Genomic DNA, 18,710 nt, shown 5'->3' with positions numbered 1-18,710 from the left:
ACAACATTCTACTCTCTGGTCCTCATAGACTTGTGATTATAGCATAATGCAAAAATGCATTTAATCCAACTTCCACGGTTCCTATAGTTTTTTAGTCTCAACATCTTTTGAGACCCAAAGCGATCTCTTAATTATAGCATCCTATAAAATAAAAATCAAATCACATACTTCCAACATGCAATGGCACAGAATATACATTACCATTCCAAAAGAGAGACATGGGGGCATAGCGAGAAATTCCTAGTCCAAAGCAAGACTGAAGCCCAGCAGGGCAAACTCCAAATCCTGTAACTCTGTGTATGATGTTAAAGAGCTTAGCTTTGCCCTTTTAGCTTTGTTGCCTGCAAGATATATCTCCTTCTGTTTAGTGCTCCATCCTGTGTGCCGCTCCCCTTGGCAGATATCCTGGCACTGCCAACATTCTGGGGCCTACAATGCTATCCAGGCTTCATGCAATAGTCTCTGGGGCATCCATGCAGACTCCCCTGCCGCATGTCAGGCTTCAGTAGCTGTTTGAAGCCGTGAAGGAAGAAGCCACCAGTCCCTTACTCGTGTGTCCTTCATGACTCTAAATAGCACCACTTAGACAACCCCGTCAAGCTGGGTTGCCAATTTGAAAAGGACCCTGGTCCCCTTGAGTCAAATTTGCAGCAGCTTTGGCCATTCCTTTCTAGGAGTGGGAAATCCCTCAGGCCTGTCCCCTTCCCAGGCTGGAAGCTTGTCCTGAAGTCACCCTTCCCTTTATTCTACTGCAGATCCTCTGTCTCTTATCCCTTTCAGCACAAGACTAGGCTGCAAGATAACATTTCCTGGTGCTCTTCTTCTCTTCAAGCTGTATGTTCTGCATTTCCCTCTGTCACATTTGCTCTTTTTCATTGTAGACCTGCATCAGAGTCATTACTATTAACCATGACACAGAGTCAACATTAGGCTGTCTTGAACTGCCAAAGAATGGTTAGTCCATTGCTTTTTAAGTTAGCCTAGGTCAGATTCTTAGGACAAGGGCAGAAAGCAGCCACGTTCTTTGCCAAAACATCCCAGGAGAGGTCTCTAGCCCTGCTGCTGAGATTGCTCCCCTCCGGACGCTCTTAAGCCAAGCCTCCCCAGTCTGCATAGTTTCGGCACTACTGTCTTCCAAGCTTCTACTAGGATGGCCCATTCACCTCCACTTAGAGTGTCCAACCACTTTTCTAGTCCAAGGTCCCAAAGTCTGCCACATTCCTGCAAAAAGACACGATAAGTTCAGGCCCATCAGAAGAAATGCCCCTCCTTGTACCAACTTCCGCATTAGTTATTTTTTATTGCTGTGATAAAACACCATGACCATGGCAACTTACGGAAGGGAGGTTTTAATTTTGGCTTATGGTTCCTGAGGAACAAGAGTCCATCGCCATCTCAGCGGGAAGGGTGGCAGCAAGCAAACACAGTGGCCAGAGCTGGAAGCTGTGAGCTGAGCTCATCCGTTCATCCTTAACCACATTCAGGAAGCAGAGAGGATGAGCTCGGGATGGCATGAGGCTTTGAAATGCATTTGTGGGAGAAATGATACAATACTCTGGAGTGGGGATGTTTTATAAGAATCGTTGCAGTCTTCTTCGTATTCTCCAGGAAAGAAATTTCACAGAAGACTTGAAATTACAGGCGGTGCACACCTGTAATCCTGCTTCTCAGAAGGCTTCGATGGGAGGAGGAGCATGAGACTGTCTTGAAAATGAATGAATGAATAAATTAATTAGCAAGAAAGGGATTTAAGGGGCTGGAGAGATGGCTCGGCAGCTGAGAGTATTTGTTGCTCTTACAGAGAACCTAGGTCAGTTCCCAACCACTGTAACTCCCTGTAACTCCAGGCCCAGGGAATTTGACTACCTGGCCTCTTCCAGGTACCTGTAAGCATGTGGTACAGATAAATTCATGTAGGCACACGACAGACACAAAAATAAAAATAAATTAATATTTTTAAAAACAGGGGTTTGAAATGAGAAATTTAAGAAATATTAAATAAGTCATTGGTCACTAACGTTCAGGGACAGGAGGGTGACCCAAGTAGATTTTCGTGGTGACATCGGCCTGTGCTGAATTCAGCTGTTGTCACTGTGAGCTGTGGTGGGTAGAGCATTCTAGAACATTACACACGTTTTTATACCAGAGTCAAGATTCCAGTTTCCTTGTGCCCATAACATAAGCTGTGGCCATGGGGGAAACTGGACAAAGGGAGCACAAGCCAGGCCTTCTCTGTTGTATAACTTCATGGAAGATCTTAACTATTTAAAGTTAAAAAAGAAATGCAAAAAGATCACCTAAAATAACATCTCTAGTACACAAAAGAGATAAATAAGGACAAAAAAACATCATTTGTAGTGGGTGGGTTTTTTTTTCTTTCTGTTTGTTTTGTTTTAAAGAACACTGTCCTCTGATTGCAACATGGCAGGTGCCCATTTGAGCCCTCAAGTGCCATAATTACCCACAGGAGACCTGCACAAGACTGAGCCCATTAACTCTGTCATGGAGTGGAAAGGAGAATGTTCCTCCCTGGGGTTTTTAGCTGTTTGTGAGCAGGGCATGAGAGACATTTTCCTCGGTGGGGCAGCTTCCTGTAAGCTGCCTATGCCACTCTAAACAAACCTCATTAAACCCATTGGCTCACCAGTGGCTAGACTCACTCCTTTGGTCTGTTGTTAATGCCCTGTCTCTGTTGAAGAGACTCTTGCTGGTCTCTCCAAAAAACATTCCTAAAATGGTGGCATAGGGCAGAGCAGAGACGCCTCTGAAGTCTATAGTTGCTTTGAATGAGCCTGGTCAATAAATGTGTGGGTCACTGCCCTTTGACAGCCTTCTCAAAGGGCTCCCTAACAGAGACATTCTAGTTAGCTACCCCAGATGCAAGGCCTTGCTTAAGAGCCTAGATTTAATCTGATATTAAAATCGGATAACCTGGTTTCAAATCCCAGCTCCAAAACAGTAAATGGCTTTCTGTGTCACCTTCCCTTGAGCCCCAGTCTCCTTATCTTTGAGATAGTCATAATGCAATTATGTGCCGGAAATGGTGCTGTGGGGATGAGATCCAATAGTATATGGGACGCACTCTACAGAAAAGTTGGCAGGTAGGATGAGTTCTCCCAATGGCCACTTCTCCAAAAAAATCAAGCTGGAACGATGGCTCCATGGCCAAGAGCACTGGCAACTATCCCAGACGACCTGCATTTAATTCCCAGCACCCACACAGCAACTCATAACCGTCTATAACTCTAGATCCAGACGATCCATTGTTCTATTCTGGTCTCCACAGGCACCAGACCCAAAGCATAGGTGTGGTACACAGACATACATGCAGACAAAACACCCGTTTGTATAAAACCTTAAATTGAAGAAACAGCCTCAAACCAGGGAAATCAATTCAAATCTATCATTTGTCCCAACCTCCTCCACACGATGTAACTGAGGTTTTGTGCTGAGTTTAAGAAGTACTAAATCGTAAGGAGAGGGATAATCGTGGGGTGGGGGTTGGGGACAAACCCAGGGAAATCTCTACAATTGTCTGTGTCCTCTGCTGTTGGACAGCAGAGGAAGAACCATACTCCTCCAAAAGGAAAACAAACAAGAAAGGAAGACATTCAGAAAGAAACAAGCAAACAAGAGGCTTGTCTGGTCGTGTGGGCCTGCAAACTGTAAAGAGGTATAATCCCAAATGTCAAACGTAAAAGGGCCGGGGCTGGAGAGAAGGCTCAGTGGTTAAGAGCATCTGCTGTGGACAGTGGTTGTACATGCCTTTAGTCCCAGCATTCAGAAGGCAGAGGCAGGCAGATCTCTCTGAGTTCAAGGCCAGCCTGGTCTATAGAGCAAGTTCCAGGACAGCCAGAGCTACACAGAGAAACCCTGTCTCTATAAACAAAAACAAAACAACAAAAAGTACACCTGCTTCTCTGGCAGAGGACCCAAGTTTGGTTCCCAGCACCCAGGTCAGGAGCTCACAGTCACCTCTAGGGGACACACACTCACACACACACACACACACACACACACACACACACACACACATGCACGCACGCACGCACATACACACTCACACACTCTCACATGTATAAGTAAATAAAGATGGAGATAAATTTTTAAAAAGGAAGTAGACACCAGGTCTGGAATACAGCTCAGTGGGTAAAGTACTCACCCATGAAAGCATGAGGACCTGAGTTCAATCCCCCAAAAAACAGGTAAAGCCCAGTCATAATGTCATGACTATAATCCTGGTGCTAGGGAGACAGGGACAGGCAGGTCCCTTGAGTCACTGGCCAGGCTGGCTTAACCAAAGAGCATTGGGTCCCAGAGATACCTGTCTCAAAAAAAAAAAAAAAAACCTGGCCCCTGCATGCTGCACATTTACATACACACTCTCTCCACACAGAAAACCCCAGAACTCAAAAAAATAAAGTCACTGAATAAGAGGAAGGGGGACGGAGAAAAAGAAGAAAGGATGTGAGGGGAGAAGAGGAGGAGGAGAAAGCAGATTCTGTTAGACTAAGTCCAAAATTGCTGAGAGAAAGCCTACCGACTGTGGTTAGGGTTGGTTTTGACATTTTCTTTTCTTTCTGTCTTTCTTTTGAGCCACTTCTGGGTATGAAGCAGCCCAACTGCAGCCTTAATCTGGGGGAACAGGACAGCAGGCTCCACTTTCCATTGGCAGAAGAGCAGCATTCCATCTGGAGGGGCACAGGCAGGCAGGAAACGAGAGCCTCAGCTCATGCCTCTCAAGGTGCATTCGGGTTGACATCGAGCCTACTTCAAGTCTGGACCAGAACCACAAAGCATAGCAGAGGAGCTGAGCGTCCCTCTCGCCGGCACACAGCGACCGACAGAGCCGGCACTGGGTCTGCAGAGACACGGCATCACATTTCTAAATGGGGTGGGGGCAAAGGGATGCAACCCGTGTTTAAGTGACAACCAACTCACGCCATTAGTTGAAATATGTGAAACTGACTACTGGCTCGGAATCGGGAAGAACAAATGACTGCTGGAGAAAGGAAGGGTTGAGCATATTTTGTTTTCAGTAATGAGAGAGATTCCAAAGGCGAAGCCACCCCTCTTCACAGTGCTAACAGGAGACTCAGACCACAGAAAGGGCTTGTTTCGTTTTTGACAAGACCTTAAGAACCCCAGGAAATCTAAGCGTAATACCATCGCATATTTTCAAAAGTAATGAAGCCGAGGCAATGAAAGAAGTCTCAATAAATCTCACTTTCAGAGTATCGATGGCAAGACTCGGGATCCCGTGTTTCTGACTGGATTACTCAGCTTGACGTTTGAACAAAATGTAGTAAAACTTGTTTCAAGGACTGGTTATATAACCACGGAATTCTGTTTTGGAAATTCTTATTTAAAATGCAGAGATCAATGGCAAACAAGTTCAAGCCCTCCCCTTAGCGACCAATGTTCCGAGGCTAATTGATGGCGCCCTTCTTAAGTAGCCTGGTGACTGTGCATTTATGTTGTCAGGTGTTAGGACAGCAGACTTCTCAAGCAGATCAACTGGGTTTCTATTAAACCTCCAAGGGAAAGTGAAGGGTTGTCTCCAAAGAAATAAGAGTAACAAAGAAACTGGCATACTTAGGGAAAGGAAAAGTTTTAGTCATCCGCTGACTAAAGGAGATTTGGGGGCAAAGAATGCCCTCTAGAACAGTTCTCAGACTGTGGGTTGAGACCCCTTTGGGGTTGACCACCCCTTTCACAAGAGTCCCCTGTCAGAGATCCTGGGTATCACACATTTGCATTAAAATTCGTAACAGTGGCAAAATCGTAAAATAATTTTAAGGTTGGGAGTCACCACATCATGAGGAACTATACTAAAGGGTCAAGGCATTAGGAAGGTTGAGAACCACTGTTCTGAAGTCTTCACAGACATAGATAGATAGATAGACAGACAGACAGACAGACAGATGAGGTGGTAGAAGTTGTAATAATTAAGAAACATCTTGCTTTCACTTTTCAACAGACTATTGAAAAGAGCTGTAAAAATGAAAGTACTATAGATACTTGAAGTGCAGCTGCAGTGAAAACAAGAAGGAGATTCAGGGTTAAAGCTAAGTGCCCTGACTCCGTTTCCTAGCTTGACATCACCTGCCTGCCACCCCCATACACACACACAAGTTAAATACATCACTGACCTAAACTCGTGACCATTGTAATTCAGGTGCTAAAAGCATAAAATAAAATAAATGTGTGAAGACATTGAGACGCTGGCACCTAGACACCAGTTTGTTTCCCCTTATTTCGGAGGCAATTTCTGTCCAAGTTTCTAAAGCAGCCAAGCCCCCAGATGCTTCCTGAGAGTTCTACTTAAGGGCAGCCCGGGAAAATTCCTTTCACCCCTTGCTCTTGCAGGGCACTTTTCGCGTGTGAAGGACACTGGTTTGAAATCAAAGGCTTTCGAGAGGAAATGGTCCACGCCTGTTGATCTGCCTCCTTTATCTCAGGGCATAAATCTGTGGGGTGGTGAAGCCGTTTGAAAGCCACAGCTCAGACCTGGGCCGAAGGGTTACTCTCATTTTATTTGTTTTGGTTTGAGTCTTGTTGTTGTTTGTTTTCCTGTTGGCTGATACCCAATGTGACTGTGTTTTTGTTGGAGATGAGTTTGGCTTGGAAAGGACCAGTTTTCAGTAAAAATGGGTGGTTTGGGAAATAATACGACTGTCAAATTTCTATCCCCCCCAAAAAAAGTTGACTTTAAAAGACAATTGGGGTGCTGCTAGTATCATTTATAAAACAATTTAACAGCGGCTTGAATCCCAGGTTCTAAAAGTTGACTTACACCTTTGATTTCACCTGCAATGTTTCTACCTATACAACTCAAGTGGGGAAGACGATGGAATCCTTGATGCAGGTGGAACACTTTAAGTCCCTGAACTCAGAAGCAGGCCAAATATCCCTTTGGGGGTAAGATCTCGATTATAATGCAGAGCCACCAGGGTGACATCCAAGGTAAAGCTAATCCCCTTGCTGGGTCACCTTTCACTGGCAGGAGATTAATTTTGTGGTTCCTAGAACTGGGCTCCTGCCTGGTATCAGGAGGCTGCTATGGAGAGAGGTAGGGAGGGGGAGGGGAAACTTTGACTCATGGTGGTATTTAATCTGTATTTTTGGACTGAACTAATCAGAGATGACACTCTTACACATGAAACAGATGCTTGGCCGATTCGACCCTAGAGTTTCTCAAAGCAGTCAGTTTTCTGGGGCCACAGTAAAGGCATGGAGCCCCCATGCCACAGGCCTGAATGTCCCTGGACAGTGGGATGGGTTTGTCAAGGCTGGCTTCTTGCTAGTTCTAAAGGCTCTGGCAGAGCACCACACACTCCTAAGACCTCTATTTGGGATAGAGGTTTAACTTTAAAGATATTTAATCGGCAGCTAAACACAAACGTACTTGCGCTCAATACCAAATGTGTTGTTTAAATATCATCTTTTAAAGAAAGTCTTGTAAGTGCTTGAAATGTGCACGATGCTAATTTAAGATTGGGGCTTCGGTAGGACTATGTGCTTTTAACATGTCTCGTGTGGGTACCCCTTCATCCAAAAGTTCTGCGGCCGGAACCAACTACACGCATCCTCTCCCATAAGTACACAGGGTTTTCCTGAGCTTTGCTACACTCTAGTTTGTGACAGCAGAGAGTGGGAGACAACCTAACTGTCCAGTGATGGGGGTGCCGAGCCCGTCAACAACAGTGCATTCATGGGCTGGAATGTGCTGCAGCTGTTGAGAAGAATGACGAAGGGCCTGAGGCTACACACAAACATGGAAATCTAGGCAGACCCCCAAACAGCAAACCTGGGAAGCAAATTAAAGAACAGAGTGTGTGCATGGTACTGTTTGTGGGTACTTTAAAAAAAAACTGATTAAAAATAGATGCTTCTCTGGTATTAGAACATTCCGGAAAAAAATTAACAAATAAATAACAGTACCCCGAGGGAGTGGAGTGGGGAAGGGGGTGAACAACCCCCCCCCCCGCTTTAGTGGCCTGCTGAGCTGGCTAGATTTTTTTTAACCATGAGTTTGTTGCTTTTAGACTAATTGAGAAACTGGTTAATAAAAGATTATATTTACTCTGGATTAACAGACACATTCCCGAACCCCGTTTGTAGGAGGGTAAGTGGGGCTGGAGGAAGGTGTTAACCCATTCTCTGTAAGAGGAAAGCGTCAAAGACGGCAGGGTGCGCTTAGCGCCACGCGCACTTGGTGACGTCGCCTCTGGAGCAGCGGCTTTACATAAGGACCCCAGAGACCCGCGGGGCGCCGGACGCCAGCATCAGCTGCCACGCCACCGCAGACCCACTGGGCTCCGCACTCCCGGATGGGGATGGTTGCAGACAAAGAACGCTGCTGCGTCACCCGGTGGCACCTCAGCCCTTCCCTCTCCAGGGCCAGGGTGCGCCCCAGACAGTGTCAGTCCCCGCGGAAAGAATGCATAGTGGAAAGGCGATGCCCCCTCCGCGGTCACACACACCTCTCTCCCCGCTGATGTCCTGATCCTTCTTCCTTATCCAGTTCCTCGAAATAGCCCCAGCCGGCCTAGTCCTCGCTTCTGTGTATGTAAATCAAGGTCCAGTTGCTTCCAGGCTCTCGCTGAGCCAGTTTTGTAGGAGCTTTTAAGAAACCAAGTTCTCTCTCTCCCCCGGCCTCATTAACTTACTAATTAAATGCCAAGTCTTTCGGAAGATCTGTAGTTTTTTTTTTTTTAAATCTTGTTCCAAATCTAAAATATTTACTCCCCGCTCCCAGGCCGAAGCGTATCTCATCAGGCTGTTTTTTGTTGTTGTTGTTGTTTTTGTTGTTTTCAATCCTCATTTTGTTCCCAGAGTATTCTGAGGCTTAACTGCACTGCCAACAAGCAAAGACTTGTTATCCATCCGCTGGGGAAAGGAAAGAGCCAGGGAGTTTAAAGAAAAAGTAACTCTTGTATCGTCAGGTACTCGCTCGCTCTCTCTCATTTCCTCATAACAACCTCTTAACTTGCTCCGGTGCTTAGGATTTAAATGAAGAAAAAGGCTGTGATTTGCATGCCTGGACTGGGAAGCTACGGCTTCAATAGTCCGTTTCTCCTAAACCTAGCTCTCCTTGCCAAAAAAAAAAAAAAAAGCAAGAACAGCAAGCAGTAATCAAAACTTTCAAGACTAACCCAAGGCGCCTCTGGTTGCCAAACTGAGGCACATTATTAGAAAATAGAGAGGAAAAGGTGTCCTGTTTTTCCTAAACGGTAGGACTAATCTGGTGTCGGTAACTAATCTGTTATTTTCCTTACTGGAAAAGGTCCAAATAGTGGGTTATTTTTTGAAGAAAGGCAGTCTAAACAATCCAGGACTTTGTCAACCTTTCAGCTTCAGCATTCACAGGACCGCGGTGTGAACAGCCCTCAGACTGAAGTCCCTTTATTTTTTTCAGCCACTTGAGAAAAAGTTTTGCCACAAAGTTCTAATGACACGAAGTCCTACAAATCAGCTTGGACACGTCTAAATGTGTTTTTCCTAGAAAAGGGGGCCAGGCATCGATTTTATCTGGCAACCATCAAAATATATCAGACCGCAAAAGCTATACATTCCTGGACCTCACATGGTGCATGGCTAGGAACTGCAGCGAGTCAACCCTGGAGCCCAGCTGCTATAGTGGCATCTGCAGTCCACACAGCCCAGGCAGCCGAGCTGACACTAACCACTGCTACCCAGAACTCACCACAGCAAAAGAAAATCAAATCAAAGTGAAAAATGTAAAGCGCAGTGGGAGGGGCACTTAAAAAAAATAACCTACCTGTCCTTATTTTATGTACGTTGGTATTTTGCCTGCATGCATGTGTGCAGGAATCAGATCTCAGAGTTATAAACTGTTGTAAGCTGCCATATGAGTGCTGGGAATTGAACCCTGGCCCTCTGGAAGAGCAGCCAGTGCTGTTAACCACTGAGTCATCTCTCCAGCCCCAGGAAAGTGCACTTCTAACCCACCTTTTCTATTTCTGATTTGAGATTACATGAAATGCATTCAGCTCATTACACAGAAAACAACAAGAAGCTCATGTAAATGTATTTTATTTGCAGCTGCATCTTCTAAAACTGATATTGAGAATTGATAAGTAATACAGTGACCTTGAAACCAGAGCTGTCTTTGAAAGAACCAGCCTACCACACAGTCATTCAGCACTTACTGTGAAAACCGGTGGGGGCTACAGACCATGGGGCGCTGTCTGCACATGATTCGCACTCTAGTCAAGAGGTGCAGTAGGCTAGGGGCTCAAAGGCTGCAGGCCTGAACTGGACCAGGTCAATCTATGGAAACACTCAGGAAGTGATCAGGAGCTCATGGCCAGCTTCAGGGACATAAGATCAAAGCCAGCTTGGACTACATCAGAGTGTCTCAAGAATCATAAAACAAAACTCAGGACTGACAGACAGAGAGGAAGTGAGCCAAGGAGACTGTGTTTCAATGCAGCTTTCCATACGTGACTGTTGAAAACATGGCCCATATTTCACTAGGGTGAGATTTGAAAAGGTGGCAACAGGAGGAAGGAAAGGATGGAATAATCATAAAAGAAGGCTGCTGCCAGGAGGCCTTGACCCTACACAAAGAAAGAGCACAGGGGGCTAAGGAATGCTGAAGCCAGATGCACAGGGGACGAAGGAATGCTGAAGCCAGGTTAAGAGTCTATCCGGCCCCCCCATTCCCCTCATCCCATCCCCCCCCCCCGCCAGAGCACACCAACTGATTATCAAATGGTCAGTCCTGAGCACATATGTACAGACTAAGTGACCCTGCAGAGCCTAAGAAAGTGGTATTTATGTATTTAGGAATACATATGCATATAGATATACCTGTATGTACGTAACATAATTAATGAAAAAGGAGGCCACAAATTTGAATGGGAGCAAGGGGGATCTATGGGAGGGTTTGGAGGAAGGAATGAGAAAGGGAAATGACATAATTGTAATCTTTAAAAATAAGAGAAATGTTTTTTAAAAAAGAATGTTATTCCTGGCAGAAGCTTGAGGGGTACAGTGAGGTTCTTCTGGACCCTCCTTTGCCTCACATTCCTGAACCATCAGTAAACTCACTGTCTCCAAAATCTCCCACAAATCCATCCTCGCACTGCAGTGAGAGTTCTGCTCTCCAAAAGTATTGTGAAGACCACGGGGCCTTCTCAGAAAAATATACTTAAAATATACTTAAATGCCTCTCTCTCTCTCTCTCTCTCTCTCTCTCTCTCTCTCTCTCTCTCTCTCTCTCTCTCTCTCTCTCTCACACACACACACACACACACACACTCAATACAAAGATGAGTAAGACCAAGATATAAGTGTGAAATCTTTCTCTAAACTGTGACACAATAATTTGTGTGCTTCTTTATAGATTACTTAAATAACAGGATACAGCAATAGATCTAATATCTATATTAGCTTGTTTGTTTGTTTTTAAAGAGTATAAAAGGTATTTTTGCAGACCCCTAAGAGGGACACAAGCATCTACCTGGGAAGAGGAAATAGGTGAGATGTCCCGGGTAAATTGAAGGTGCACATAGTGGGGGGGGGGGGGGTAAGTAGAGGGGAGGGGATGGAGGGATGGGGGGATGGGAACATGAGAGATCTGGATGGCCCAGCTGGGAGCAGAACAGAGGGGGGAGAATAATAAAAGACATATCTTGATAGAGGAGGCCATTATGGAGTTAGAAAGAAACCTGGTGCCAGGGAAATTCCCAGGAACCCACAAGGATGACCCCAGCTAAGACTCCTAGCAATAGTGGAGAGGGTGTCTGAACTGGCCTTCCCCTGTAATCAGATTGCAGACTATCCTAATTGTCATCATAGAGCCTTCATCGAGTAACTGATAGAAGCAGATGCAGAGATCCACAGCCAAGCACTGGGCTGAGCTCCGGGAGAGAGGGAGGATGGATTATATGAGAAGGGGGCATCAAGATCATGATGGGAAAACCCACAGAGACAGCTGACCTAAGCTTGTGGATGCTCACATCTGGACCCACAAGCTAGGAAGCCTGCATGAGACTGACCTAGGCCCTCTGCATCTGGGTGACAGTTTCATAACTTGGTCTGTTTGTGGGATCCCTGGCAGTAGAACCAGGACCTGTCTCTGGTGCATGAGCTGTCTCTTTAGAACCTATTCCCTGTAGTGGGATGCCTCACCCAGACTTGATACAAGGGGAGGAGCTTGACCTTGCCTTGTTGACTCCCATGGGAGGCCTTACACCTTCTGAATGGAGACAGAGGAGGAGTGAATGGGGGGGGGGGGGACTAGAAGGGAGTTGGGGGAAGAGATGGGAGGGAAAACTGTGGTTCGTATGTAAAACTAATTAATTTTTAAAAGAGAAAAAAACTATTTTTGTAGGGCTGGAGAGGTGGTTCAGCAGTTAAGAGTACTGGTTGCTCTTCCAAATTCCGGTTGCAAAGCCAAGGTTGAACAACTCAGATCCTATGTCTAGACTGTCACTCTGCACTCAAATGCCTGTAACAGTTTTCATTTCCCAGGTAAACATTAACATTCTGAAAGGCAGGCAAAAAGCCCTCAGTGCTGTGTGTCTAACCCATCTTCTAAGTCCAAAGACAAAAGTCACTTCCTCCTGATGTCTTCCTTGATTTCCTCAAACAAATCTAGGTGTCTCCTCCTAGGGTGCACTGCTCTTCTGTTTACAAGTATCTTTTTGTATTAGAGGGTGATTGGCTCCAGAACCTTGTACAGGACACCCTCAACCCTCAGATGTACAAATCCCTTGTGCAAAACGGCAGAGCATTTGCATCTAACTTATGTGCAGACTTTAAATCATTTCTAGATCATGTATGATGCCTCACACTTATATCAACAAGATGTTGCAATGTCCAGGTTCCATTGTCTGGCACCATGAATCAAAACATGCAGATACACAGATCGTTATGTAGTAGTCCCATCAGGACAGATTTCATTTCCCTTGGTTTCACTGGTCCACGGTTAACTGTGGTCTGAAAATACCAAGTAGCAAACTCCAGGAATAAAAATGCACAGCTTTTTTTCCGGGGATTATCTTGTTTGGGGTCTGATTGCTACTTGAGTGGGCTAGGAACTGAACCAGGGTCTTGTACACGCTAGACAAGTGAGTACTCTGCTACAAGTTTCGAATTACTTACTTATTTTTAAGACAGGGTCTCACTACATAGCCCTGACTGGCCTGGAACTTACTAGACCAGGCTAGCCTCAACCTCACAATGTTCTGCCTGCCACTGCAACCTGAATGCTGAGATTGATTGAAGGCATACATCACCACACCCTGCTGCTATATGTTTTAAAAAAGCTTTTCTTCTGGAACGTCATTATAATTATTGTTGTGGGACATCTGATTGCACTGTGACACTCCAAGACTGTTAATAAAGTTAAGCCTTGAATCAAGGGGCAGAGTCCACTACTAGATGACCGGAAATTAGTCGTAGAGATTTTGGAGGGCCCAGAGAGAGAGGCACAGCAAGAGACAGGGAGAGATTCAAGGTCCTTTTGATCCAGGAAGGTGGAGAGAGAGGGTCAGTTCATTGTTCCTCTGCTGTTTTCTTGATCTATCAGGTTTGTACCCCAATATCTGACTCCCACAATTTTATTAATAATAGAACAATTTAGGTAAATGCTTCAAATTATTCATTTCATTATTAGCTATAGTTAATCTTATACTGTGTCTTTAGTGAAACCTTCTTATAGGTGTGTGTGTGTGTGTGTGTGTGTGTGTGTGTGTGTGTGTATGTGATAGACTATATGCTCCATGACATCAAGTATCCCCTGGAGTCATCCATGGAACTCATGCCCCAAAGGCAGGAGTAGGATTTATCCTGTAACTGCTGCCAGAGATATCCAGGACCCTGCCTTACTTGTGATCCAAGTAGATGATTAGTAAATATTTGTGGGCTAACTGTGTGAATAAACAGATGGATGAATAAATAACTAAACAGAAGAGACAGATATGAAGAGGGAGAAGTCAATAGTGTGAAAGTCTCCAGTCCAGGTTAGTATAGAAAAACTGAGATGTAGCACTGAAGAAAACCCTGAATTCCCTTTGGAAAGCTATAAAGCAAAGGTACATGTTGCGTGTCCTAACCTTGTCAGACCTAACCAACAATCCAAGAATTCAGTAGAGGGTCATTGTTCATTGAAACACAGCCTGTTCTTCTGATTATACATCTGTTTTCTGTAGAAAAAGACCCCAATCTGTTTGTATGCCAAAACAGAGTGTGGAACTCAGTGACTGGAAATGAGAATACAGTCTTCTCAAAAGCAAATTAAAACCAGTGATTAGGTATCAATTTATCATGTGAAAATCATTTCATTTGTAATGTGCCTAAAAAAAGATTTCAGTTTTGGTTGAAAATTGATTTAAAAATACAAAAAGTTGGGCATAGTAGTAGATGCCTGTAATCCCAGCACTTGGAAGGTAAAGACAAGAGGATCAAGAGTTCAAAGCTAGCCTCAGCTACACAGCAAGTGCAAGGTCAACCTGTGCCATATGAAACTATTTCTAAAAAAAAAAGAAAGAACTTAAAAAAAAGATACTACTATTCAGTTTATTGCTAAGTATGTAAAAGAGTAAACATTGAAAGTGGATGAGCTGCCGGGCGGTGGTGGTGCATGCCTTTAATCCCAGCACTCAGGAGGCAGAGGCAGGCAGATCTCTGTGAGTTTGAGGCTGGGCTAGACCGACAGCCTCCAAAACAATACAGAGAAACCCTGTCTCGTAAAACCAAAAAAAAAAAAAAAAAAAAAAGAAAGTGGATGAGCATACAATTTATTTGTGTTGAATTATTCGCACTGAAGAGAAAGACAGGCTTAATTCCAACAGGGTAAAGAAACCCAGACAGACTTTGGTAAAGAGCTCCATTCTTTACGATGCATGGTTCCACCTCAAGGCTGCAGACCTTTTGCTCACAAACCACTCAAAGAAAAGAAGGGATTTTGCACTACTTGCAAAGGCTTTGAAATACCAAAAGGAAGGTAGGTACACAACTAACAAACCCATGCGTGTCCTGTGAATCTCACCCAGGGCCAATGTAGCCTTGTGCGAGAGAAAAGAAAAGTTGTCCAATATGCGGCATGATGTCTGTGTGGTTGCTGCCATTCACCAAGCATTTGTTCTCTCCTCTGGAGACCAGGGAGGCTTGCTTGCACTGCCTGACCCTTAGGGTTGAGGGGCGCCATTTACAGCATCCCAGCCCACATGCTGAGAGTGGTTAAGGAATTGGTAAGAGTGTGTGCTGAAAGGAGATGTTCTGATTTTTCTCATCCCATTGGCTGAGCATTCCAGAACCATCCAAGGGGTGGCTGCTGCCTCAGACTGGGGTTTTCAGTGATTAAGAAGAGCCTTGTTGTGGACCTGACAGACTCAGATGTAGGACTGTTATTTTTAAGATGTAAACCTCGGCTGTTTTAACCCATCAAGCATCTTGAGCTGCTCCTCTAAGAGCAGAACCCAACCTACTGTGGACTGTGGTGGTTTGGATGAGATTGGCCCCCATAGACTCAGATATTTGCATGCTTGGTTCCCAGTTGGCTGTTGGGAAGGATTAGGAGGTGTGGCCTTGCTGGAGGAGGTGTGTGACTGGGGGTAGACTTTGAGGCTTCCCCCTCTCTTCCTGCTTCCTGTTGGTCAGGATGTAAAGCTCTCAGCGCCAGGACCATGTCTGCCATGCTCTTCTCTATGATGAAAATGAACTAAACCTCTGAAACTTTAAGCGAGCCCCCAATTAAATGTTTTCCTTTATAAGAGTTGCCTTGGTCATGGTGACTTTTCACAGCAATAGAACAGTGACTGACAGTGTCTTCACAGAATTTTCCTCCAAACACAACAAAGGAATAATTGCAACGAGATGGATGTGGTTTCAATGGCTAGGAATGAAAAGTACAGATGCGGAGGAAAGTCGGAGAGTCTCCTAGAGTCAGTGCCTGGGATTCAGGCCGACTCTGTGAAGTACTAATAATACTGTATTTAGACATCGGTCAGAGTCATGCTAAGTATTAGCTACACCCGATTGTCATACAGTGTTGAGTAGAAGTATACTACAAAAAGGACAAAAGGTAAGTAAAGTCATTGGGGGTTTTTTTGTTGTTTTGTTGTTGTTGGTTTTGTTTTTTGATTCAGGTGATTTTGAGTTAAAATCCCACCTCTGTTTTAATACTCTTACTTACTACCCTTCAGCCTCCTTATCGCTAAGTAGAGCTCAGTGGTTTGTTGTGTACCCTCAATGAGGTCATATGTGGTGAGCAGCAAGGGCAATGCCTGGCATTACTAAATTTTTCCCCAGTCCTTGGGAACCCAAGAGTTGGTCTGTTTTAGAATCCCTGCCTTGTTCCCATGCTTTGAACTTAATGAGTTCCACGACCTACCCAACACAGCTTCAACCTGGTTCTCCCGGCAGCTTTTAGTGATTGTCAGGCCCACACCTCTATTCTCCCTGACTGCTACACCAGTCTGTTTTCCACTGGCTTAACAGATGACCCGAGTGGGGGTGACTTATAAATAAAGGAGATGAGGTGAGCCCACAGAGAGCCAGATGTACAACTCACTCTTCATCTGGCTAACTTCCTGCCACAAGGCAAGACTTAACCAGTGAGAAAAACAATGGAGGCTCTACCACTTTTCATTTCTATCATATTAGCAAGTCCATTTCAACCTGACGCTTGCCGGGAGCAAAGGGTACCTAAACAATGGTGGCTGTCAAGAGCAGATCAACACCCCTGGTTAAAGACATATGCAGGAGCAACCACGCATGATAGTGCATACCTATGGTCCCAGGTCTGCAGGAGGCCGAGACCAAAAGCATCAGGGGAAGAGCAAACCTAAAAGATGGCTCAGTGACTAAGAGTGCTTGCTGCCTTTTCCTGAAGAACAGAACCAGAGCTCAATTCCCAGCACCCATATCAAGTTGTAACTCCAGTTCCAGGTGAACTGAAGCCATCTTCTGATCCCCACAGTCACACATATATACACATTCATAATAAAAATAAAAGTTAAAAAGAAAGATGGATAGACTGGCAAAAATGCTCACACTCAAAGCTGTTTTCAGTGTGGCTGGGGTGTGGCTCGGCGGTAAAACACTTGCCTAGCATGAGCAAAGCCCAGGGGTTGGTGACGAGGGAAAAGAGAAATTCTTTTAGTTTTACCAAAGAATCTAAGGATCTCCTTAATATGTTACACAGGGTGGTGGCGGTTTTTCCATAACTTTTGTAACAAATTGCTTGACACGTGAACACGACCACCTGTCCTTTAAGGATCAATAGAAAATTAGAATAATCTAGAATTGGAGAAATTATCTTCTGCCCACATTTTTCAGAGAGACTAGAGAGCAGTAAAGACAGCCCTCTGTGCCCCTCCATGATGGAAATTCACCTTCAGGGTTAGTAGGCTAACAGCAGATGTACGTGAGCGCCTCCTCCATCACAACCAAGATCTAAAAACCCAAGTCTAAACTCTGAATACACACCAGGGCTCACAGATCCACAGCTCAGAGAAAAACACAAAATTCTTCTTACCGGGCTAAAAACAGGGTCTACTGACTCTATGAAGACACATGTATATATTAGAGAAATTCTTTCCCCAAATAAACCAGGGTTTATTATAGTATAGAAGTAAAAATCTGTGCTAAAACTATGTCAACCTGAGGCTCCAACAAAATGTGGAGTTCGTCTCTCCTGTCTCCTCCCATCACACAGTGTGCTCACAGGAAAGCATCGGGGCTCCAAATCTGCATGCTACAAATGTAGTGACTGAGACTACAAGTTCAATGTCTGATCTCAGACAAAGCAAGTAGATAGAAATAGTCTCTGTGCCTTTCCAGTCCCCGTTCAGAATGGCACCCACCCTGCTTTCCTGAGGATGCAGCTATCCCAACTCGCCCACGGTGGGAGCCAGTATCCAATGGAAAGCTGACAGACCCAAAGCTCCAAGCTCTGGTACAAACCTGAGCCTGGTAGCAAGCGAAGTCATTGGCACATCTCCACTCCTCATGGGTACCTACTGCCAGCCTTCATGCCTGCCACATACCCATCACTCTCCTGAAGTCCACTCTCCGGGATTCCAGAAGGACAGTACCCAGCACAAACCAAAGTCAGTTGTTCTCTCATTTAAAGAGCTTTTAGATCAGACCAAGACAGGAGAAAGGGGTACGATATTATCAGCTGTATTATATATGTGGATTAAAATACCATAGCGAAGTCCTTACTGTGTGCAGTGATTTTTTGGCAAGATAGAGAAACCCTATTGGAACAGTCTGAAAGAGGGAAAGGAGGAAGAGGAGGAGAACAAGAAGTTCTTTGTCAGTTCCCTGCTGCCCTCAGGATACTTGGAAAATTCTCATCAAGGTAAGGTCAGTCCCAACTCTCTCTGACAGCACATCCCCACTAGCCTTGACTCTACAGCCCCATGGCCAGAAGATCTACACTGAAGATACATACCTCTTCTGAAGACCTCTTCCTGCCTTAACACCTCAGTATTAACACCTAAGTAGTAGGTATTAAGGTACCTACTCAGAGGCCTTCCCTAGCCCTCAAGGCAGGTTGGGGGCACTGTCCACATGGTAGCTATTATGACTCTATCTCTGCATACATGTTAAAATATCTGGTCACAATTACTGGGCAATATGTTTTCCATCTTCAAGCTTCCATTGTACTTTCAATAAAAGGAGTATGTAAATGTCTTCCTGGGTTGTTGTGGAGATAAAATGGAATG

General features: G+C 44.9%; 2 long non-coding RNA genes across 2 annotated transcripts in view; both read right to left on the bottom strand.

Moving 5' to 3' along the window:
- LOC121143308 overlaps positions 1–18,710 on the bottom strand; it is a 67,167-nt gene that overhangs the window by 47,446 nt on the left and 1,011 nt on the right. The window lies entirely within an intron of this gene.
- On the bottom strand, positions 1,334–5,636 carry LOC121143305. The gene is made up of 2 exons (XR_005880514.1): positions 4,541–5,636; positions 1,334–1,704 (listed from the first exon to the last, which is right to left on the bottom strand). It is a non-coding gene; the product is annotated as an uncharacterized LOC121143305 (long non-coding RNA).

Source organism: Mesocricetus auratus, unplaced genomic scaffold (assembly GCF_017639785.1).
Source record: "Mesocricetus auratus isolate SY011 unplaced genomic scaffold, BCM_Maur_2.0 Super-Scaffold_100011, whole genome shotgun sequence".
NCBI classification, from domain to species: Eukaryota; Metazoa; Chordata; class Mammalia; order Rodentia; family Cricetidae; genus Mesocricetus; species Mesocricetus auratus.
This window is presented reverse-complemented; position numbering and strand designations above follow the sequence as displayed.